General features: G+C 41.6%; 1 protein-coding gene across 27 annotated transcripts in view; it reads left to right on the forward strand.

Moving 5' to 3' along the window:
* Positions 1 to 24,908, forward strand: part of ADGRL3 (adhesion G protein-coupled receptor L3) — a 520,467-nt gene that overhangs the window by 214,928 nt on the left and 280,631 nt on the right. Inside the window, exons 1-2 of one of the 27 annotated variants that reach the window (XM_032997630.2) lie at positions 5,842 to 5,854; positions 14,669 to 14,674. The exons of the other annotated variants lie outside the window; for them this stretch is intronic. The gene's annotated coding sequence lies outside the window, so the exon portion shown is untranslated. Of the gene's footprint in view, positions 1 to 5,841; positions 5,855 to 14,668; positions 14,675 to 24,908 lie in introns of those variants that run through there. 27 annotated transcript variants of the gene reach the window in all.

Here is a 24,908-nt window from a genome sequence, read left to right on the forward strand (position 1 = left end):
CGAGGTAGCTCCTGAATGCTTGTCCTGCAGACAGCAAGGTCAGCATCATTCGTGTAACCTCCACGCCTGAAGGGACGTGTAGACAGAAATGGTCTGAAAATTCAGGGTGCCTGGACTGGGAAATACCGTCCTGGACTAGGCTGGAAGATAGTGGCTCTCTTGCTTTTTCTTTTACTTTTTGCCTTTTTTTTTTTTTTTTTTTTTTTTTTTTCAATATTTTTATTACCACTCCCCGCCTTAACTTTCAGAAATCTTTGTTATTTTTTAAAAGACATATTTTTCAATGCCCTAAAATATAATGGTATGGAAACTTCAAACAGCCTGAAAGCTGCAATTCCCATGCTCCTTAGGATAGGAGAGAGGGAGAAAGTGTAATGCACTAACCATTATTCAGGCCTAGATATTATTTTCAGCTGGATGCTGCTGTATATCACATGATTTTGGCAACTTCTGCTAAGCAAAGTGACTCTTCGGAGGTTTCTTTGGCTTTATTTCCTTACTGCAGTGAAGGTTTTTTGGTCCAACAATTTATTGTTTCAGTGACTTTCTTCCTCTGTTGGTTCTTCATTGGCTATGTTATCTGAGGACCTCGGCAGCTACTTTCTGAGATAGCCCTATCATTGCCTCTGTCCAGGCTATTACTGTATTTCACTGCAGCTCTTTATTTTCAATGTATTACATATATTTTTGTATAAATATTTAAAATGCTTATAAAATGGCATTATAAATGCATGTGACTTGTTAAGCTTTTTTTTCTCTTTTAGTAGACAAATCTTGAATGGCAGTGTACTGTGAAAAGTACTACCTTGTTAGTTTTATGCAACCTATAGATTTCATTAAAATGTGGTAGAAGAGTTCCTTTGGTATGTGTGAGGGAGCGAGAGTGAACCTTTCCTGAATCATTGCGTGAGTCTCACATGAGGCTTGCTGGGAGAAGCTGTTAAAGCTGAGTGATCTGCATTAATAGAACCGTGCTAGAGATCATGGGAAAGTGTTTTATTATATACCTGAAGTATTGTATCTTTTTTTTTTATGGTAATTTAAAATGGCAGGAAGAAAATGAAATCTTGAAATTAATTTGACTGTTAAAATGTGACTTTGCCGTGAGCTTATGGTAAGACTGGTAGCACAATTAATTCTTACACACTGACAGAGCAGCTTGACAGCTGTACCACCTGGCTGTGTGTGGGGTAGACTGGATTTGATCAATATTTATGTTATAATTAACCCCTAGGATGCTGGTCCATACCCAGGGAGAAGCGATTTAGAGATTCTTGGTTCTGCAGGCTTGGAAGCAGGGGGTCGACTGTGAAAGGTTTTTTTGTGACTGGAAAGCAGAGCAAGATCCCACTCATGTGGCCTGCTGCTGCTTCTGCTCTGGTGGGATATTCTGACACTTGAATACAGTCTTTGGATTAACCAGGCATTGCTCATTGCCATATGTGCCCACCTGTCAGAGTCAGGGAATGGTGGCTTAGCAAAGCACTGAATAAACTGGATTCCCGTGGTGTCTAGTATGGGCTGAGTTGAAACTAGAGCTTCTTCTGTGCCAATAGCGTTTCTCTCTTTTGCCTTGTTTACTGTTCTTACCTGACAGGTGGGTAGTTAGTCATTAGCAAAATTTCCTTTCCTTTACTCAAAAGTCAGTGACTTGGTGGGATGCTCAAATATAGACATGTACATAACAATATTATACAAGTCGTGTTCCCATGTGAAACAAGACTAATACTGTTCCAGAGCAGAGTATAAGGATATACTGGAGTCTCTAGCCTACCCCCATTTCCACTGCTTTTGTGTGAATGGTGAGACAGGCCATGCTCCTGTGATCGCACTTGACTTTGGCATGTTGATATCAAAAACCTGTTCTCTTTGAATGCTTGGGTTTAAATGATAGAGGCAGGTAATGTGTGTTGGGTTCCTGTTGAATGTTTCCCCTGGTGGTTTTTAGCTTTAGTTGGAGGATTAGCATGTGAGGTGTGTTCTCTCCTGCTGCCATTGATAGCACTGAAGGGAGATAGCGTTGAACTCAATGGGATTTTTAACACAGAGTTCAGGGAAAGCGGTGTTAAGCCAGTGGAAGCTTTGCAAACAAATTCTTTGGGAAATAACTCTTTACACTGATGTTAATGATATTTTATTTAATAGAGCAATAGGGTGCAGGAATAAAGAGAATAACATATGTACTTTTCCAGGTTTTCTCTGCACAGTAGCTGGGTGGAAGTCGATTTACCTAAATTATCTCTAATTTTCCCTTCTTCTTCACAAACCACACCCATTTTTGTTAGTGGGATGATAGAAGACACTTTACCTTACTCTTTCTTCTGTTCCAAGCAGTGAGAACATCCTTAAGGAAAGCGTTACTGGATCAGGCTGAGGACTTGCTGACCCAGTGTCCTGTCCCTAGCAATAATTAGCAGCAGATGCGGTGGGGAGACAAGTAGTATGAAAATCATGGTACATCTGCAATTGTTCTCCTGGAATACCTTCTCTGTTTCTGATATAAAGACTTTCTAATCTGGAGATAACATCTGGACTGTCAGGTTACAGCCACTGATGGACTGTGTGCTGTAGGAATTTTTTTAGTTCTTTTTGAATGTCTCTTTGGCTTCCACATTATCCTGTGCCAGTGAGTTCCCAAGGTCATTTTTATGTGCAAAAATATATATGCTTGTTTGAACCTTGCCACTATGAGTAGTTTATTGGCTTTCCTCATTTGTGGTATTATGACAAGTACTGCACAATTATTTCCTATTTACCTTCTTCATACCATTACCAATGTTAGACATTTCAAACATACCTCTCTCTCTTGTGTCTTTTCCAAGCTGAAGAAGTTGTTTCATTACATTCGTATCATGCTTATAGGAAGGATATTTAGCTTTTGCTTGGGTGAAAGTCGTTCCACCAAGGGGCGTGCTGCAGTATCCAGCCTCTGAGTGAAGACTAAATTGTGATACTTCAGTGATGGGTCAGTTATCGCTGAAGAAGACGCAATTTGCTGTTGTACCTTCATCGCAGGCTGTATCTTTTTTTCAGCTAAGGATTCATGCTTTGTATCTGCTCTGCAGAGCTGAACTGCCTTACGTCCTCCCACCTGTGAAGTCAATATCTGATCTTTTAGTGACCTTGCTGAAAGCTAGAGGATTTATTAGGAACTTGCTTGGTGTGGGAATGCTTGTGAGGGATAATGCTCAACAGCAGGGCTTCGTACTTTTGAGCATATGCATGCAGGCTGCTTACCTGCATGCTGTGCAGCAGAATGCTGCCTCTGTGCACTCTGACCAGTCCGGAGGGCTGTCATGGAGGCATGAGGAGAGGCAGAGCAGTGACTTTTCTTTCCCAAACATTTCCAGTTCTATCAGCTGGCTAGGAAAAATAGATAAGCTGAGGATCCTGCTTTTGCACAGGCTTTCCTTATGACCACTGATGAGATGCTTGGGCTCATTTCCGTGTATTGAGAAGCCCAGTGAGATGGCTGATGAATGTGAGTAAGGTGCTTGCATGCTGCTGTGGCAACGGTGAGGCTACCAGAGGTGATGACTGCACTGCCAAACTGAGGCTTGTAGGGAAGATGCAGCACAGGGGTAAGCACCGGCTCTTGATGGAAGTCCCATGCCAGTCCTTGGGCTGAGGCTTATGCCAGTTCTTCTGACCACTCCTTGTGGACCTGACTCATAACCCCTTCAGACCCTGGTGTGTAAAGTGAGAACAGGAGTGCTGCTCTGTCTCTCCTTGCATGGCAGGCAGAAAAACGTAAAATGCTGTGGGAACTGAGCTTACATAAGTGTGTAAAATAGCCTTGACCAGGAACTGCATTTGTCTTCAGACTCAACATATGTGCTGGGAATAAGTCAAGATAACAAGGTCAATATCCAGAGAAATTGAAAACACCAAACAGCTACCAGGTGCTGGCATTTGTTTTGAGGAGCTAAAATAAGGCATAATCTGGAAAACTGGTGCAATCAATGTAGTTACAAGTACCTATTTTTTAATGTCTATCAGACCTTGTTTCTCTCCATCCTGTTAGTGTGTTGGTGATAGATGACTGCAGGATCACTGAACAGCCCTGAGTACTGCTGTGAATGGAGCTGCTGTAATTTTCCCACTGTGTTTTCTGAGTTGCTTGGTTTTTCTTTATTATTTCTTCTCTTTCTTCTCTTTCCTTGCTTTGCCTGCTTCCCACTTTCTTGCCTACCAGTTTTGGTTTGAGAGCCACACGGGCATCTTGAAGTAAGTGTTGAAAACTAGTACTGATCACTTAAGGCATTCTCAAAAACTCTAAGAGTGACGAAAAGGTCTTAGGACCTTTTCTGTCTAGTTGTTTTGACCACTTTGTTTTGTGAGTTCTTTGTGTCCCTAATCCCAAAGGCAGCACAGTTTTACAGCCACAACAAAAAGAACACTCACCCAGTGCCATCAGCCACCTAGCACATACATGTGAAAGATGTGTTGCAGACTCTCTTGACATGATTGCAGGAGATATTTTTATGGCAGCCCACTGAGACACCGGGATCACACCTTTTCTGACCCATAGGAGAAGCTGTAAGACCAGGGCAGGTGTGTATGGTGCTTCTTGCTAGTGTGTGCACAACCGCTGGGCTCTTTTCAGTTTCTGCAGCCTGATCTGTCCCTATGAAATGTAGCAGTCCCCATTACTTAGCGTGGAGCTGTGTTCTGTTAATGTCAATGTGCTGCCCGACCACCCTCACGCAGGGCCCAGACCCATTTTTTCCCTGATTTTGGGCAGCTGGCTCATAGTAAAGGCAGGTCTTGCATACAGGCAGTGCCGGTGTGATGTTCTGGGCAGTGAGCTCTCTGCTTGTATGTGGAGAGGCTACACACAGAGTTGCTGTCTCTGTGTGTTTCAGCTGCCACCACCGAGTCTTCTACCAGCTCTTTTTGCATGTATCTGCACATGTATGTAGCAACTCTGCCTCCTTTAGCATCATGTGTTGCTGAGGTGCTGTTTAGGGGGGCTCCCAGCACTGTGAAGAGCCCGTGCAGTGTGATGAGGGAATGTGCCCACACAGCAGGAGCATTTGAGGGTCTGGTCTCTTCATTAGCAGCTTTCTAGGTGAAGATTTGGGGAAAATGGATATTGTACTATTACATTTGTTTTCTCTTCCATGCCTTTCCCGGTGCTTTGTATTTCTTGTATCCCTTTTTCTCTTTGTTTCTGAAGAAATCTCCATAGCAACCTCCCTGGTACAGGGAGGAAAGAAGCCAGGCTAGGAGAAACAAGAGAGCGGCAGCCTGTGAACGTGGCCAGGGTGTGTGCTGTAGTTGTAGCTCTACCTTTGCTAATTCTGTTCCTGAAGTAACTGCTCAGTTTGGGGTATTATCTAGAATATGAAGCATGAAGTACGGTGATGCCAATGAGACCCACAAGGGGCAAGAATTACAGCAGTGCTGGTTCAAAGGGACCTCTAGAGATCTGTAGTCCACCTTGCTGCTCAAATCGGGACTGCTAACCATACATCAACATGAGAGTGTGATTAAAAGGAGAAGAAAACGACTGTCACCATCGAACTAAATTAAAGAGCTGTATGCAAGATCTCAAATGCAGGAGAAAACGTTCATTTTAAACAAAATCCCCTTGAAGGAGCAGGGTGAGAGAGAAAAGAAGATGTGAGTCTGTCCACAGACCTTCCTGAAGGATAAAGATAAGAAAGCAACCATAAAATCTGCTTCCCAGTTTATGGGAGAACAGTGACCCCAAGGTATGAATGAGAACCTGTAGCCAGGAATGCTGCCAAAGGCTGCCTGGGATTTGTGAGTGTCCTTGCCCCAGGTGGAGCAATACTGCTTCTGTTGCCCAGAACCAAGATGCGGGAGAAGGCAGTGTTAACTCCGTTAGGTAGCTGACAGCTCTGGCTCCAGCACATAGTGTCTGGAGGTATTAAAGAATACCTAGCAGTGAATTCACATGATGCATGCTGGCTAGAAGAGGGAGGGTGGAGAGAAAGCTAGCTGAAAGACCCAGTGAAGGGCTGAAAACCTAATGCAGAAGCTCATGTGGGCTGCAGAAGCCCAGCGCGCAGGAGGTACGGACCTAGTCTGTATGTGCCGTGCTAGAGGAGGTTGCCAAACATTCAACTGCAGTATTTGCAGCTATGCTGTGAGTCAACAGCCTATTCACTTTGCTCTGGATTGCCAAACCAGCTGCTGTGTAATCCCAGCCATGCTGATAAATGGGAAGTATAAGCCTATATGACTAAGCCTTGGTGAGAAACAATGCAGCCATTCTACGACTAGCAGGCAAATGCAAGCATGTTGTGATAACAAGTCTGTGCAAGAAGAGAGGTTTTTGCCTGGAGGTTCGTACATCTGATGTACAGCAATACCACCTGTGGTGGGGAATGGATGTAATCCTAGGACAACACTGGAGAATACTCTGGGGCAGTGGAGCAGAGCGTATATCTGCGCTCTGTCTGGTGTTTGAATGTAATATGAAGATGCAACTGAAGGAGATTATAGAATCATTTGGGTTGGTAAGGGACCTTAAAGATCATATAGTTCCAACTCTGCTGTCATCAGCAGGGACACCTTCCACTAGACCAGGGTGCTCCAAGCCCCGTCCAACCTGCCCTTGAACCCTTCCAGGGAGGGGGCAGCCACAGCTTCTCTGGGAAACCTGTGCCAGTGTCTCACTGCCCTCACAGGAAAGAATTTCTTCCTCACATAGAATCTAAATCTACTCTTTTTCAACTTTAAGCCCATATCCCTCATCCTATCACTACATGCCCTTGTAAAAAATCCCTCTCCAGCTTTCTTTTAGGTCCCCTTTAGGTACTGGAAGACTGTTATAAGGTCTTCCTGGAGCCTTCTCTCTTCCAGCTTGAGCAACCCCAACTCTCTGTCTGTCTTCATATGAGAGGTGCTCCAACGCCCTGATCATCTTTGTGACCTCCTCTGGACTCACTCCAACAGGTTCAGATCCTTCTTATATTGATGAATGTCTACAGGACAAGGTGAGGACAGAAATAAAAAGAAGCATCTTCACTTGGCCTTGTCTCCTACTCTCTCCATCTGTGCAATGCCTGTGTGACTTCTGAAACATGAAGTACTGCTAATGCTGGTGGAGAAATCATTGCATCCCTTGACACTGCCCCATCTTTGATGGGCAGCTGACAGAATCAAGAGAGCCCTTTAGCAAACTGAAGAGTTGGTCCAGTCCAAGGCCATTAAGGAGGATGCAGAAAAAAAGCGGTTCCTATTGCCAAGGAGAAGAGAGACACGGCTGCTTAACTCACAACAAAAATGGTGTTTGCTCTGGGTTATGGCAAGCTGACCTGGATGAGTTCCTCAGCTTCCTGTCCCCAGGAAGTTATTAGGGTGTTTCTGAATGCACTTGCTCACAGTGGACGGGCTTCCAGGCATGGAGATGGCGACTGATGGCATTTGTATGTCATGAGCACAAAGATGCTGCAGAAAATGATCACTGGGAATTGCAATGCTAATGTCTCTGTGTTTCTAAAGGAGGGACAATGCAGAGTATGGGTAGGCTCACCCAAGAGAGCCAAGCTGTCCACCAGTGACAGCCTCCAGCCTCCTCATCTCCTACCCACCATCTCTCTGCCCTGGTTCCCTTGCTGAAACGATTGAAGGAGGAGAAGGAAATGAAAAACTTCTTGGTTGGGTGGGCTGAAAGGAAAAGTTTCCTGTAGGTTCTGTTTATTTCTTTATTTTGCATAGCTGTTTTAAATTGCATTTAAATAAATATAAAAATATCTTTGCAGGTTGTTTATTTTGTTTGGAAGATATATCAATGGAGCAGTGTTGGCCGTGTGTTTAAAAATGAGAGGGAGAGATATGGTTTGAATATTATTTTCCAGTTCTGGTGTGCCTTACAGATTGCTTTGTTCAGTGTGAGTCTAGGTGAATAGCACATTTAATTGAAACAACTACTGCAAACTTCTGCCTATGGCTTTGAAGTGAAGTTGTGGCACCTCTTTATTTAATTCTGCTAATAGAGTTTAATTTTAGAAATGTGGTATTTTGTTGTGTGCCTGCCTAGCACAAGATACATGGGAAAAAACTCTCAGTGTTTACCAGGTTCACTGTGCTTTGTGTGCGTGTGCTGAACAGGGATCGTGATACAGTAAACATTCACAAAAATGGGAATTGCCCTCTATCTTCAGGGTCTTGGACACAAGCCATGCCAGCAGGGGACTGCCACTATGGAGAAACGATAATTTCCAGGACTGTCTCCGTGTGTGGCACATCCATTAACAGGCATCAGTCAGAATAATTTTCTATTTGGTCTTGTTTTCTTATTGCCACCGGTGAATGAGGATGGAAGCAGAAAAAGCTGCTTAAAAGTTGCCTCATGGATGTCAGCTGGGCCTTTGGAAGCTTTTTCCTGTACTTCATAAAAGGTTAAAAGGTGAGGTGCTTTTTTGTTTGTTTGTTTTGTTTGTTACTGGTTTTGGGTATTTTTTTTTTCCAACATTTTTAGGCTGTCAAGAGCCTTACCATAGCCTGGAAGAGCTTCCAGCGTGTCTGTTCTGGATCTGCCAGGCTTTGTATCTGCTAGGATGGCCTCTCGCACAGCCCTATGGCTGGTGCTCAAAGTTACCTCTGCAAAGAGAGAAACAATTGGGTGGCAACAAAGCAGGGAAGGCTTATGTGATGTTTTCCCCTCGTGCTCTTATTATTTTCATGGACCTCTCAACACACTGCTGAAGCTCTCCTGTCTCCTTTGGTGTTGGAGCAACAACCTGGCCTGAGCTGGCTTCTAACCTTGGCTCATGTTGGGCATCCCCCGCAAGGCACATGCGGGGAGCCATCCCTGTGTGGGAAAGAAACAGAGGAGAAGGGGATAAGCACCTTGCTTTTAGGTTAGAAATGGGACAACAGATAAAAAAGGTCAGTTTAAAGTTTGTGTGACAGTGTGCATTACAGCCAGGTCTTGAGGAGCTTATCTGCCACTTTTTAGATGGCTTATTTGTTTAATTCTAGTCAGTTCAGTGAATTAAACTTTTTCGCTTCACCTCACTTAGCTTCTGTGTGCAGAGAGGCCTAAGCAATTGATATGACTTTTGCTTTTTGCAGCTGTTATTTTCTCAGGCGTGTTTTTGATTACTGTTGTCTCTACTGCAGTTGTTTGTTCTTTGTCAAAAAGGGAGCAAAATGTTCCTACCATATATATATTTTATTTCTTTGTCCTCATATGTATCAGTTAAAAATAAAAAGCAGGGGTTTCTCATTGCAGACCTTTCTCTCCAAGGGGGCTGCATTCTCATCCATCTCTTAACAGGCATTAAAAGCAGAAAAACAGTGTATTACTTTGGATTTACTCTGGAAGTAGCTGATTTTGAGATTATAGGAGAGTCATCTCATTGAGCAGCTAAAGAGCTGATAATGCTTGCGATACTGCGTCTCTGCCCTTTCTATTCTCAGTTTTTGACATAAAGCCTGACTTGCCCAAGGCATGATAATATCCCAGCAAGACACACATGTGCTGTTGTGCTTGCGTAACATAAATCTGTAAGTTAACAATGTAGGATTGTTTCACCAAAGTAGCTGTAACCCTACACCCTTTTTTCCCCTCTCATTTCTGGCTGTAGTGGTAAACAAACATTTTGGATTTGACTTGTGTAGCAATATTGTGATGTACCCATCTTACTGTAGACTCCTCCTGAAGCCTCACTGAATAGCAGCTGACATGTTCTCCGCAGCCTGTTCATGGTGGTAGTGCAGGGGCTGATTGGCATGCTGTCTTCTCCCTGTCTGCTGATATTAGTATTCATATCAAAGAAGGCTGTTTGGTTCCCTTTCTCCTGGGCAACCGCAGGAGTCAAACACTGCTCCCTGATGTGAATGGTGACAAAGACGGAGGAACTGTTCGTTGATTCAGAGCAAAAGAGCCCAAGCGGGTCTTTTGATTTCAGAGAAACTGCCCTGCAAGGGATCTGCAAGGTTAGCTTGCCGGTGTTCTTCCGAATTTTGACTCCCAAAGTGTTTTGACAATAAAGAAGAGTGAAAGATAAGCAGCGGGCCTCATGGATAATTTTACGTGAATAACAATGACTTACAAGTGCCACTGTAAGACAAGTGATTCCACTGTGCAAGTCTAAACCATCATTAAAATATCTATCTCTGTAGAAGGGCTATGCTGGTGGTAAATGGGTTATTGACTTTCAGATCCTACTTTGACTAAAACTACATACAGGATGTAGGGACTCCAGCAAATCCCAGTGCCGAAGGTGGTAATGTATTCTGTAAATCAATAATATATTAATAATAAAAATGACCAAAGCATGCATCCATTAAGGATTCATAATACAAATTAGTTTAGGTTATATACTGTGTATATTGATTACTGCTATTTAAAGATGAAGTATGTCTTTCAAGCAGAGTGCTTATATATGTAGCTGCCTACATTTTAAATCCATTTGTTTTTAAGATGAAGAAGAACTTTGTACATATTTTCCTATGTTTTTTAATAGAAGGCAGTATTTTATTTTTTAAAACAATATGGGAATATAAGTATGCTGAGAAACCACAAGTAAATAACTGCAGTTGCTGAAACGTAAATATTGGACCTGAGCAAAATAATAAGCAGTATATGTGGCAGTAACTATTTGCAGCTCCAGGCTCCCAGGTAACTTAAGTTTTTGTTGGCTTTGCACCTAAACGTTGAGTTGCTTACCTTTCCATGTTGTGGTATAGTGTACAATGTAATAATGATGTAATATAGTAATGCTGTACCCTGCTGTGCCTGAGTGGCAGGGACAGATTTGTGGTACAGAGCTGCCATCACAGTGGAGACCCTGCTTCTATGCAGTGCTGCTGGCTCGCTGCAACTCCCTGCATCTGCCACGAATGGCTGCACAAAGGGGCGTTACGGGACCTACGGGACCGCGCCAGGGTTGGGGACATTTGCAGCACCATGACTGGGAAATAAGATTTGGAAAATAAGGCCCCCAGCCCATCCCAGTAACATCATACCAGGACTCTAAATGCCTCTGTCATTGATTTTGTAGTGTGGGGTGTACACCACAAAGATGTTACGTAGCTAATAGCACCTAGAAACCAGTTAATAGGCTTTGCAGAATTATAATTATTTATTAGATAATCATATTTGAAGGCTGAATTCCAAGTCAAAACAAAACAAACCACACACATACACAAAAGTTAAAGCAGACAAAGCTACTAAAAATGTAGTGCCATACATACAATTTGATCCATCCTCCTAATCTTCATCTGGCTGACTGGTTCAGCACCCAGTGTGTCTTCAGCAATGAAGAGGTACCTTCCGTAATGATGAACGGTTGAGAAAACAATTCATGTGCCATAGTTACGGTCTTTATGTCACTGCAGCAAATAAAAACTGTTTTAGATTACACAGATTATGGTTCAGTATGAAAACAAAGCAAGCCCCTCACTGAAATCCCATCTGTTGGTTTGCATTAAGCAATTCCCTTCCTCCTCCTTGCTGTCTTTTATTCCTAGGAATTCAAAGAAGCTGTCCTGGAACATTTTTTGTCTATTCACAGCCACTAGATAAAGGCAAGACACAAACCTTCTTTGCATGGATGAACGCAGCAGGTATCTTCATAAAAGCTGCGTGAGGGTTTTTTGTTGTTGGTGGTGGTGTGCGTGTTTTTTTTCTGATTTTTTTTTTCTCTAAGATAATAAATTCATATGGTTTCATGCTGCCAAATGTCCCCCTCTCTTCCTGTTTTCTTTCATCCTAATCTTCATAGATCTTTAAAATACAAAGAGACTCCTATAATCAACAAGCCAGACTGTTTGCACAATAGAGATCTCACACAGTAATTTGTGAATCAGGCTCCTGTATCTTCTGTTTGAGCTGTAACATATCTTCCAGAAAAATACTCAAGTCATGATTTAGGGACTTCAGCTGATAAGGAATACATCACACACCTAAGTAAACTGTTCCATGGTAAATTACTCACGTTGTTAAAAATATGTACCTTATTTCTAGCCTGAATTTATCTGGTTTCAACTTCCAGCTCTTGCATCTCGCCTTTTTCTGCTAGATTGAGCTCCCTATTGTAAGAAATATCTTCTCTCTGTAGATACCTCCAGACTACAATTGTCTTTTGGACTAGTTAAACAGACTAAGCAGCTCTGATGCCTCACTTGTCAAACTGTCTTTCCAGACTCTACTTGATTATTTTGTTTTATTTAATTTTTTAATTTTCTTAAGTTTTTCTGCAAACCCTGTCAAAGTTTCCGACAATCTTTTTGAAGTAGAGACACCACGATGTACATGTTCCAGTAATGGACTTATTAACACCATATTCATGGCAATTTCATCTTCCCACTTCTGCTTGTTATTCACCTCCTAATACTTGCAGAGATTGTGTTTGCCCTTTGAGCCACAGTGTAGTATTTCAGAGTGCTTGTGAGGCTGTGGTCTTGTATTCCTACGTGGACTTGTATTTGTGTTAAAGCAGTCTGCTCAGACAGTGTATAGATCAATCTGCAAAACTGACAAGGTCCATGTCATTACTTAACATTTCATCAATTTTTGTGCTGACTGCAAATTTGGCAAGCTTTGAGTTTATTTTCTTTTAGATCATCAAGAAGAGCGTTGAATGATATTGGACTGATGAAGTTCTTGCTGAACTTCCAGAAATGGTTCATCTGGGATGACAATTCCCCATCTACACTACTTTTTAAGAAGCAGCAGCTAATGCATTTTTTTTTCTGTGTTCAATCAGACTTATGTTCTGGTTTCATAGCCTTGAATTTTTATTTTTTTTTTTTTTTTTTCTTTTAAGGCTTCCTAGTAGCAATGTGCCAGTGTCCTAGATCAAGTTAAAAACCAGCAAGGGGGCCCTATAAGAGTTTGGGGATTTTTTTCTGAACTCCCAGATAGAAGGTGCCTAATTCTGCAGAATAAAAAATATTGGGCTGTTAACCTTCTAATATGTGATAGAACAAAACCCATCTCTTTATCACTGTGAATTATGAATACATCTGTTTACTTCTTTCCAAATACAGATTGGAGTAAGTTACTGAATATTTGCAGTTGGGAGTTGATTTCATGCTTGGCAACTGGTTGTCTTTGACCATACTCCTTACTATTTCAAAAATACTGCTGCTGCTTTAATATTTTTTACAAGCATACTTTTATTTAGTCTGATGAGCCACAGTTATTTCATTTGTATTTTGAGATTTTATTACTACATGTTCGTGTTTCCAAAATGTAATTTGTACTTGTTAACTACACTGCTGCTCTTTGTCTTCTTTTTTTAAGTGAGGATAGACTGTCTAATGAAAGAAGCTTTTTCTCATGATTGCAGAATTTGGGGATTTTGTCATTTGGAAACAGACTTCTCAGTTTACTATCTGCATTTTTAAGCTTAAATCTTTATTTCTGTTTAATTTTGTGTGAAATGTTTTAATCTGCGAGGAGTTATCCTGGGTAAAACCCTCAAGTATATATGTTCCCAGTCAAGACTGTGATCTTACTTCACTTTGCGAGTTAAGTTGGTTTGTGGCTACTTGCTCATAGACATCTGGGTTTTTGAGGGTTGTGTATTAGTTTTATTTTTTCTCTGTGATCAACTTATTTGTTAGAACAGTCTCCTATACGAAATTACCCAGAGACAATCTCACTAAAATTTCCTTAACTTCTTATGGTCAAAAGTAAGCATCAATACGTCATCAGTTTTGCCAGTCATGGTATGAGAGTTCCAGCATATACTTCCCTGATGATAATGCAATGAAAAAATGCAGAGAGATATTTAGGAGTTGCTCTTCCTTATTCTTTATCTGCGTTGGGGGCTTATGGCAACTGTCCACCAGCACAGCATCCCATATTTTAGCACCTCCGCCCAAAAGCAATAAGGGCAAATGTTGCAGTGCGTCAAAAACTATTTTTTAGAGAGGACAGGCTCAACAACAGACTCGCTGGGTGAACTTTGGTATTTTGCCCAGGTAGTTCCTCCCCAGCCCCTGTAAAGCAGTTTCTTAACCCTACACAGTTTGAGGTGCTTTATTACAGAGTAATAGGGGGTGTGGAAGAACCATAAGTAGAAAAGTCTTTATTTTATGAAGGTTTTTCCTTGTGTTCCAAAAGCGCCCTTGAAGGGCAGTGACAGCAAAATATTCCCTGGAATATGAACAGCAAACACAAGATGATGGAAATATGCAACAATTTTATTCTTAGAAAAAGCAGAAAATTCTAGATGTGAAGTATAAATAACTCTAGAAGAACAATGCTTGAAATAGGTACAGAAGGAAATGGGTGTTATAGGTACAGGAAAAAGTACTTGAAATGGATCCTTTGTTAGATAAAAGTCTGTTTCTATTTAGAATGTGCACTTAAATGCACTGTAACGTAATTACATTAGAAATTTAACTCATAATCTCCCAGAAACAGTTCTCTGGAAACCTTTCTGTGATGCGTTTTTCAGCTCTGAGGAATCCTTCAGAAACCTTTAGAGAGGAACAGTTCAGGAGGATTTGGCAAATGTCACAAGCCAGTGCCAGGCAGGGGTCCTGGTGCCTGCAGGCTGTCTGCCTGCGAGTGTAGTTGGAGGGTGCCCCTAACCCTGGGCTGGGGTCCTGGGGACTCCTGCCCTGGATGCAGTGTCACCCCAACCTCACCCGTCTGCCACACTCAAACAATCCGAGTGAAGCTGCCTAGACCATCTTCTGTCCTGGGAGGTCAAAGCCAGGACTCTGTAAGCCTAAGGTCAGTGTTACTTAAGGGATCCTAAATCTCCCCTGGCTGACAGGAACTGCTCAGCTGGGGGTGCTGGATCCTACATCTCTTCTCTCTGATCGGGGAAACGGGATTGGACGCTGCTGCATGGCTGAGCTGCAGTGCCCGGGTCTGTGTGAATTAATTTTGGCCTCCCAATTCTCCAGGGATCTCCTCTGTGTTGTACCTTTCTGTCTGGGCATCCTCAGGTGTCCCATCAGTGCTGTCTTGTCTGGGACTTGGAAAAAGTCCTGCTCTTTCTGACCCTGGCAAAGCAGAGATGGAGTCTCTCATCAGGTTATTTCACTGAAAAATTTTCATTGCCTTTAGCCCTGATATCCCTCTCTGGTTTTGTTAGACAGTTAGATCCTGGTTTTGTTACTGGAAAGGTCAGTAAAAATTTGCTTGTCTCATCTGCCTCTTGGAAGAGAATTTGAAACAAGAATAGTGATTTTGTTTTAAAAAAAAAGAAGAAAGGGGAGGGATGGGGGAAGCCTTCTATCCATCGTAATTGTTTGCAGTGTTTTTTTTCCTGAAGCAAGTTAAATAATTTTTTTTCAAACATATTTTCATTGAATTGGTGAGCGTTATGCCCTCAATTACAGTATCTGCATCTGTTTGCTACCCAGGCTTCATGGCTGTCCTTTCCTGTGCCTCTGTAGCTCCTGTCTCTGGTCTGCATGTATTTCCTCTTCTCTTTAAAGTGTCCTTTGGGGCACAGACCCTCTTTTTGTTCAGTCATGCACACGGGTGTCTCTGAAGGAGTCCTATGCTTTCCCACAGGACAAGTAATAAATCATGATACTCAGTGCTGTAGGGACTTTAATAAAACAGGGTTGCCTTTTAACCAGTACCAAGTTGTTTTTTTAACAGAGTGCAATGTCTCTGTGACTATTCATACATGTTACTGCTGCTTTTTAAAATGCTTTTTAGACTAATGTTAACCACTTTTGAAGGCTGGAGTGGAAAACGAGTGGAAATGTGTATCCTTGCGTCCCCTGGTCACTTTAAACTGAAATTGTGGGGTGTGGAGTATAGGATTAAGATCATTTATTGCAGATAAAAATGCCGTAAGGCGAGTTTGGCCATGCTGCTGTGCCCTGGCTGCCATGGGTCAGCGGTGGCAGTTCTGGTGGTGCCACAGGATAAGCATCACCTTCCTAGTGTGGATCCCAGGGGCTCTCACTCCGCTCTGCTGCAGAGCTGTTCACCTGACTCTTCTGGGAGCAGTTAATCTCTTCAGAGCGTTTATGGGAGCCTGTAGGTGAGCATTATTTCAGGTATTTTTGTGGCTCACCTTGAGACAGGCAGTATTGTGTGTATGTGTATTATATATACACATATTATGTGTGTGTACAGTGTTTCTGGAGCAATATTTGTACAGGATGCATTAGGTGGAAAAGTAATTAACCGCAGTGTTTACTATGAGCAGGTGTGTGCAATAGGAAACTTCACCACTCAGGATTTTAGTTGTGTTTCCTAGTAAGTGAACTAGTTTGTGCAGGTAATTTAATTCATTAGTTTTAATGTTTTGCGATTTTCCACTGAGGAGAAGGGGTATTTGCAGGCAAAAAAAAAAATGTGATTTCCCTGAAAAACTGCTTTTACTTCGAATATATTTCCACCTGGAGCAAGTGTGCATGTTTCAGCTCATTCCTCAAATTTAATTTTCCTATTGTTCTTTAAGATTGGGGGGGAAGTAAATAAAGCTGGCCACTGTTCAGATGAATATGTATGCTTCTGCAAAGCTCTTTTAGCTGCTGGTATATTTGAGGTGAAATCTTCTGAGGTCAGAGGGGGGAGTTATGTCACAGACTATGGGGAGAATTATGATTCAGAGGGCTGCAAAGAATGGCTTGCCACAGCCTACTTGTAATTCTTGATAGTGTATCAGCAAAAAAGGATCTTAGATCTCACATCTGTTCTGAGGTGGAGCTCAGAGACGTCATGCTATGGAAATCCAGTAGCCGGGGACTGGGCTGTGTTTGTAGTTTACTTACAGATCTTGCTGATAAGCACACACTGTTTTCTAAAAATCAATGACCTTTAGGATGTGCTCAGTAAGGGACCCCAAATTTCATCTTGCCATGTAGAAAACTGCACTTCCCATTTTGCCTTTTAGATACGTATCATGCATTTTTAGAAGTGTGTACATATATATTAAATATATATATATATAATGGGCTGCAATTTGGGGACTGCAAGATCTTAAAGCAATCTCAGGCTTCTTCATAAAACTTTCACAGAGTTATGGCTAGTGGAAAGAACAAGTTCTCTGTTATTATTTATGGCAGAGACTCAAAGGAGCTGTGATGTCTAAAACACCAAGAAAAATCACTTATTTATTTAACGTTCTATAGTTCAGCCATATTACTTCCTGAAGATGTCTAGCCTTCAAGGTCTGGGTAATTTCTTGTAAAATTAACTCTAATGGAGTCATTCCTAGCCTTCGGTGATATAGAGCAGTTGGTTTAAATTATAAATATTTCAGGCCCCAGATTTTTGTACAGGTATTTGAATGACAGGATCTAATAGTTAGGGAAAAAAAAAAAAATCTTCTCTTTTGCCTGCCTGTCTTTTTCTCTGGACAGTTCTTCAGATTTCGCAGTTTTCCTTTCCAAGCAATACAAGCTTAAAAATAGATTTACAGCTCTGGTAAACAAGTCCATAAACAGCACAAAGTAATCCTCATTGCTGTTCATCATTTCTTTAATAATGCAGATATTTCTACAAGAGCTTTAATATTCCCCTTCAGAGGCTATTCAGGGAACTGTAAATCAAAATTAAACTTTAACTTTGAGGAGGTGTTACTTGGTAGGAATCTATTATTTGCAGTCACTCTGCTCTTCAACAAAGCTCCAAATACATCCAACCTCTCTGATTTGCATCAGCCTTAACATGATTTGTGAACTTGCTGAGTTCACTGGATCTCTTCCTGACTGGTGGGGTTCAGGTTTTTGTTTTGTTGAGTGAGGTTTTTTTGTGTGTGTTTTGAGTTTTTTTTTTCCTTTTCTATTTTTTTCTCCAAGTCAGATCTGGTCTCTGTTGCATGCAGCCATCCTCCGTGGCAGACCATCTCTGACTTCCGAGGATACATTTGTACCTCTTTCTCCTCCATCTTTTCCTTGTCCTGCCTCCCATACTCAGGGCTGCCACTTCCCAGTTCACAGTGATACAAATGATGGAGAAGAACATGTCCTTGGCACCTGGGTAATCTCCATCTGGGGACACCACTGAATTCTCTTGAAGCCCATTCTGATGACATACCTAAAAAAAAAATCTCTGCTGGTAACAGGAAAGTTATTCCAGATTTGTAGTATTTTAGCAAGGGTAAAAAATTAAACTAGTGTTTTAAATAGAAACAATAACAAAGTGTAGTATTAAATGAACGTATGATTTAATATGAAATCTGAAAATGATATCCAGATTTTTTTTTCCTTAATGTTCTTAGGCTAAACCCTTGATACTCATTTATCTAACTGCCTTTATGATTATACCTACTGTGGTGGTTTATACAAGTTTTTCTCTGAGATTAAAAAAATTAACCTCACTAATGGCTACAATAAAAAGCTACAGTGGAGTAATTTTAAATGGGTTGAATTTTGTTATTACTCAGATTCTACTCGCTTCACCACATTAACTTGTGCTGCATTAAATTTGAGACTTCAAGGTTGTTCAGCAATGTCAAAGTCAAAACTTCCCTGTTTTGATTTTGTTTTTTTCTTTTTTTTTTTTTTGGAGACATTTAAGTGTTTACTGTAACAGCAGTAACTTTGAGCTGTGCAAACTTTTCCTTATTGAAGGCCCCAGTGCAATTTGTGATACATGGATTTCTAAAACTTGGTGTCACTATGGCACAGAACCTAATGCTTTCTTTATTGTGAACATGAATGTCTCAGTGTTCTGGATCAGGATCTGAAACTGTGATATTTTAAGTAACATCACTGCTAGGCTGGAGGGCATGTTTAGCGTAAGGGTTGATTATACATCTTATGCACTGCAGTGCAGGGGTTTAACTGCAGATGCTTTCCCTACCTGTGCACCGTTCTCCTACACTTGAAAGTTGATTCATGTGAAGGAGGCCTGTGAATTTAAAGAGCAGTCGTATCCGAATATTTTCTTGTGCGTGCCTTTCGTTACAAATGAGATGGTCCACTGCAAAGGAAAAGATACTTGGGAATAGCTTTTTCCGACGATGGGGCCTAAATATTAATGTACTTTCATTCAGCCTTCCCCTTGGAAGACAGCATTTCATTTGTCTGTTATTCTCAACCTGTTGCTTCTGCTTTAATTAAATTAATTTAAGTGACGTTTAGCTCAGGCTGGGACTGTGTTCTGACCTCTGATTTGAAGGTAGGTTGTCATGTATTTTTGAAAAGCACATGAAATTCAGCTTCCCTTCCTTCCTTCTAAAAATCTTTGGCTTCCTTTCTATGACCTTAGCTAACCTTTTCTGAGCTGATTCAACTCTGCTAGCCCAGCAGAAACCTCTCTTTTCTTCCCCCCAGCCACTGGTTTAGTTTCTTGGTGGACTGCTAGGTTGACCTGCCTGATGAAGGGGTCCAGCAAGCACCGGGACTGGTGCAGGTCCAACAGCTGAACCATAGCTGGAGATAGGAGGTCTTGGCTGGGGGGGGGAGAAGCAGGACGCACTTTTCTTCCAATGACAGTGACCTGGTAGGTTGGTTTACCCTGGACCGCTGCCTCTTTCGCAGCATGGAGGGTGCTTGGTGATGGCTTACCTTGCAGTGTGCTCTGGTATAAATATGAGTTGAAGAGGTATTCACCTCTCTGTAAGTGGGGTATTTGTGAAGATGAGGGCTTGTTGAAGGAAATGCTTGTTGCAATTCTCAATTGCCCATCACCCAGTAATGAGGCAGTGGCCCGTGAGTCCCAGAAGATGGGAACAGAGAAACAGAAAGAAAGCACGGTACTGCTGTTGCAGTGCTTTCTTCCGCAGGTCTGGACCAGGTCAATGCCACGTTTCCCTGGGCCAGTCTGCATTTTTGCCTCTCTGTTTACGTGTCCTCAGTTGATTCCCTCTGTCAGACTCCTCCATTCATTCCTACCATCTGTTTTCTGTGGTCTTGCTCTTTTATCGCTTCATCTCCTTCCCTCCTAGGGTCTCACAATGACGCATTTCTCTTGTGAACACCCATCCTTAGGTGCAAATGTTCACTGTTCACTGTTCTTTCCTTTTTCTGGTGATCTTCCACCAGTCCTCTTTGCCCATTATCTGTGTATTTCTTTCTTCTTTAACCCTATAGGAAGAGCTAATCTAATGCATTTTGCAGATAAGAAAAGCTTCTCCACGCTTTGAGCTAGGGTTTGGGAGAGTGAGAGAAGAGAAGAAGGGTATTTAGCAGCTGAGCATGGCAAGCAGATGAGTATCAGTGGTATGAAGGTGAGCAGCAGAAGTGCCCCAGGGTGTATCTGTGTGGTGCTTAATCCTCTGACTAATGTCCCTGGACTTTCTGGGCATCCAGTGGGTAGTGGAATGGGCCAGTTGTTTCCTCATCACCCTTTTGAGATCTGACCTCTAGGGTGCCTAGAAATGTGGAGGAAGGAGATCTGCCACAAAAATAAAAGGTGCTTTCCAGGAGTCTGGAGGTTGGGGGCAGAGGCTTGTTGCAGAGATGTGGCATTTGGGACTTCACTAGGCTTTTTGTTGTGCTCCTGTTTGTATCCTTGGCTGTGTCATGTTGGAAAAGGCACTGTCTGTGTGGGGGTTTGGCAGCCCCCATGGAAAACTTCTTTTGTGTTTATTACACACTTCTTCTGTGTCTCCTCTTCATCATGTCAGATATAAACATGCTGCTGAACACCTATTGTATTTTCACTCACACAACCTGGGAGGAAATCCCTAGCAAGTGTCTCTTGAGTGTTAGAATGGAGGAAAATTAAGCAGTTCATGGAACCATAAGACAGTTGACCTCAACCTCCACATAAAAACCTCCACATAAATCGCACAGAGAAGAGCATGAAGAGTTTATTTAGCTTTTCTTTGGTTGGCATGGCTGGGGTGTTGCACAGTGTTGTGTTTCTCTTCTGTCTTTTTTTTTTTTTTTTTTTTTTTGTATATTCCATTCCACCTTATAAAAGGATACTTTTGTAGTTTGTGAAGTCTGTTCATAGCTGGCTGTTTGCTGGGTAAAGGGGATCACCCTTTCTGGTGAAGGTGCCCTAAGGAAAGTCAGGAGTTGGTTTTGATATCTTCTGTAAAATAAGAAAGCCCGAAATAGCCTGGAGGGATGTGAGTATTTGATTCACATGGGAAGCCCAGGCTGAAGCCTCATTCTTCACCTTCTGAGGATTGTATCTAGTTCTCTTCTTCCTTTCCCTAGCAAACAGATTTTGGAGTGCTTAATGGAGGAGATCAGATAATTTTCCCATTTTTATAGATGAGACAGCAGTCAACTGAGGCACAGAGGGGAGAGTCGGGAGTGGAGATCAGCAGTGTCTGGCTCCAACCTTGCACTGTTGGTGGCTTTAGCTGTTTGGCCACACTGGGTGCCTTCAGTCTTAATTTCCTCCCAAGGGGAGCTGGATATGGATATTGTAAGTGTTTGCTGCAATGTCTTGACACCAGCCATTGTCTGTAGGATGAGTAGAAGAAAGGCTTTTCCACTCTGTGCCCTATAAAAAACTTAGAGTTCTTTGCTATTTAATTTGTTCTCACTGTATATAAAAAAAGTGGGAGAGAGATAATAGTATTTCCATATTTGTGTACTAATCAGAAGTTTTCAGAGGACTTTGGACCAACCAGCTTTTTTAAGCTTGTCAGAACTAGGTTGGTATTTGTGAGCAATGAAAATACTGGAGAATAGAAGTTTTGTACATTGGAGAAATGTTTGTTGTCACTATTTTTAACCTGAGTTTTTGTTTGCTACCAATATTGTTGTTGAGACCAGAGGCCAGGTATAATTTGGATTAAGGAAAAGGGAGACAGAGAAGAAGCACTGAGCTATGTTTGCAAATGAATGCACTAATGAGACTTCACATCTCAAGAGGGAAAAGTAGGGCCCTGATTTAGAAAAGCATCTAAGCATGTGCTTCTCTTCAAGGAGTGAGAGAGTCACATAAGGCCTATTGACTCAATGACTGAAAGGGATTTCAGCTTGTACCCGTATCTGAGCAGGATTCAGAATAAGGGGAGGAAGGGATTTTTTTATTATTACTTTCTGATATTTTTTTTTTCCCCACAGAGTCAACCTGAACTGTGGGAATATTAAGTGCTATGAAATTACAAACATAGAAGCATTCCTCCAAATTAGTAGGAAGCCTCTTCCCCCAGCATGCTGTGTTTGCCTTTGGGAACAGTAAGTCAGGTATTTAGCTGGGCAGACCAAATCAAATGCAGAGCTTGTGAAAATAATTATCTCTACATTTCCAGCTTTTGTTTCACCACCCTTAAATATTCACTGAAATTTCACTCCGCAAGTTCTAAGACAGAACATGATTTTGCTGGGAAAATTGCATATACAACCTAATTAAAAGCATCATCCCACACTTTTCTTTTAAAAGTACATCTACTACCATCATGCCTCTAAATGTAACAGAGCTCAACAAGTCTTTAGCAGCCAAGAAGATATGTAATTTAAAGGCTATTTCAGCATTTGATTAAGCACACAGTGATAACTACAAGCCCATGCCCTGCAGGCATGACAAGAGGCAATTATGTTATGAGGTCAAAAGTGAGGGGGAGAAAAAGCACAAGATTTTGATGACTTACTTAATTTTCCAGCTCCTGAAATTAGCAGAGACAAAGAAGTTCTAAATCGCCCAGATAAAATCCTGCCATTATCTGTTGCCGTTTCACCCTCTGCTCTTGCTTTGCCCTGCAGAAGTTTAGGAGGATGATTTTCCACCAAATGGCTGCACTTAGAAAACTCAAGTTGGCACACGTTTAAATGTTAAAAAGAGTATTTTTCAAAATCTTTAAGTTCTGCTGTCTGTATTTAGATGGCTCTCTGCACATAGGATCCTGGAAAAAGACACCTGTTTTCCAAAGTAGTGAGCATCCATCAGCTCCTCTTGACTTCAAGCCAATAATTAGGTCACTTGTTTAGAAGATTAAATAAGGAGCTCAGTGAGAGACTGCAAAGATAGGGAGCTGCTCAAAAGAACGAGAAGTGTATTAATGATTGTGCTATGTATTTCACAGATGGGCTTTGACGTATTTTATTTCATAGCAAAAAGCAAAATCTTTGCTCCTCACAGGAATACCAGTAAAAATGTTTAAGTAAGATCATCATGTAGGGACGCAACATCATGAAATGTGCTTACAAGGAGATAAAGTCAACCTGTAATCTCCCATTGGAGTATTCATTGCAGATATCAGGATAGAAAAAAAGCTGTACAGAGAGACCGATTTGGTGAAGGATGGCAGGGTGGAAAACACATGCTGTTGATTTCTCGTATCATATTGTGTTACAGTATTCAGCTATTCCTACAGTTTGTCCACAGTGTCGCATTTATTTTCTGCTATATATCCAGGAAATAAATGTTGACTCCATGATACCACAGTGAAGTGTCTAAGTGAAGGCTGTCCTTCTAATGTCAAGCAGTCAAGTGATTATTTGAGAAACAAGAAGGTGAATTCCTGTAAACAGAAAGTGACACCTAGAAATGTTTGCATCTCTCCAGAGGTTCTTTAATGGGAAATAGAACATGAGCTGATATTTTGGGGGAGGGGTGTATGGGTTTGGTTTGTTTTTTTTTGGCGGGTACCAGGGACTGACATTCATGCAATTTTAGAAGATCAGTGCGGTGAAGTCTCATGTACAGGAGAGATGGCCAAGATACAAGAAATGTCTTCTCACACCTGTACAGAAACATGTTTAACAGCTTCTACTAAACCTCTGTATTTTCGTATTAACTGTGAAATCCTCCACCAGAAGCCTGAAACACTGCATCTTCATTGTTGATAGAGATGCTGTGAGATTAGGATGCTATCTTTGCCCTCAGACAAATGTCTATTTTAAGAGAACCATATTGCTGGTAGCAGTTCCTAATGTCTTATTTCCAACAAAACATGAAGTTAAGATTAGCTGCATATGTACAGGATTGCTGTTTGACAAATACACCAGGTTTGTATGAGTGAATTCCCAGACAGTTTATTTCTGTGATTTTAAGTGGGGTTTTCCTCAACCATCATATGTTTAATGCCTACTTTCTTTGACCGTATAGAATAGTTACTGCAAAAAATGCATAGGAATTAACAGCAAAAATATACTTTCTGAAGCATGTCGGTCGGAGGTTTGAGGTTTTTTTTCTGTAGTGGGAACTGTGAAAAATAACGTAGTGTTAGCAACTGTGTTTTGCGATTTCTGTAGCCTACAGTAGCCTCCCAGAGAAAAGGATCCAAATTGCCCAAGATCTGAGCTGAAGAACTGGGCCAAACCATAGACCCAAACAGCTAATATTGACTGTAAACCTCATTTTGCCATTTTCTTGGCAGTTAATGCAAGTCCTCTAAGTACATGGCAGGAGGAGGGAGGGCCCTTGGCCTCAGCATTCTGCCAAAAGCTGCTAGAAACCTTCTGCCTCCTGTGTTGCCAATCTGCTCAGGTTTAGTAGGGAAGAGGCTCAGAAAGAGAGCTCACCACAGCTCTTTTACAAAACCAGAAGCGTGGCATCAGAAGTTTCCAGTCAGCACTGGGCCTGTGAATACTAAAGGTAATATGGGCAAATACAAACTTTCCCCCCATTGCCACAGAGTTTTGCAGAGCAGGGGCTGGTGCAGGCTTCTGTGGACAGATCCTTTTCATGTTGTTTGTAGGGCAGACTGGAATTGCTGGGCTTTGCTGACTTTGATGTTCTGACAGGCTTATCTCTTCTATCAAATGTTGTCTCTAACTTTGTCCCATCCTTCCTCCACTCACCTTGTTGTGGATTAATGACGTAAAGCCAATGCTAAGAACAAGATACTGCGTCTCAGAGGTTTGCACTTGTCCTCCTGGCTTCCTTTCTTCTGTAACAGGATTACACCAATGTATGATGCAATACAAACTCAGGGCAAAACTGTTTTCTCCGTTCTCAGGGAAGGACATCTTATGATCTAAACCCTAAAGCTATGCTAATTGTAGAAGCTATTATTCAGGAATAAATGCAAGTCTGTCTTGGGAGTTTGTCAGTCAACAACTCTGGCACATCAATAAGGATCTGATATTAGAGTAATGTGTGCAAGTTTACAGAAATAAGAATGATTATCTGATAAACAATA

The sequence above is a fragment of the Tyto alba genome, unplaced genomic scaffold (assembly GCF_018691265.1).
Source record: "Tyto alba isolate M040663 unplaced genomic scaffold, T.alba_DEE_v4.0 Super-Scaffold_23, whole genome shotgun sequence".
Lineage (NCBI taxonomy): Eukaryota > Metazoa > Chordata > Aves > Strigiformes > Tytonidae > Tyto > Tyto alba.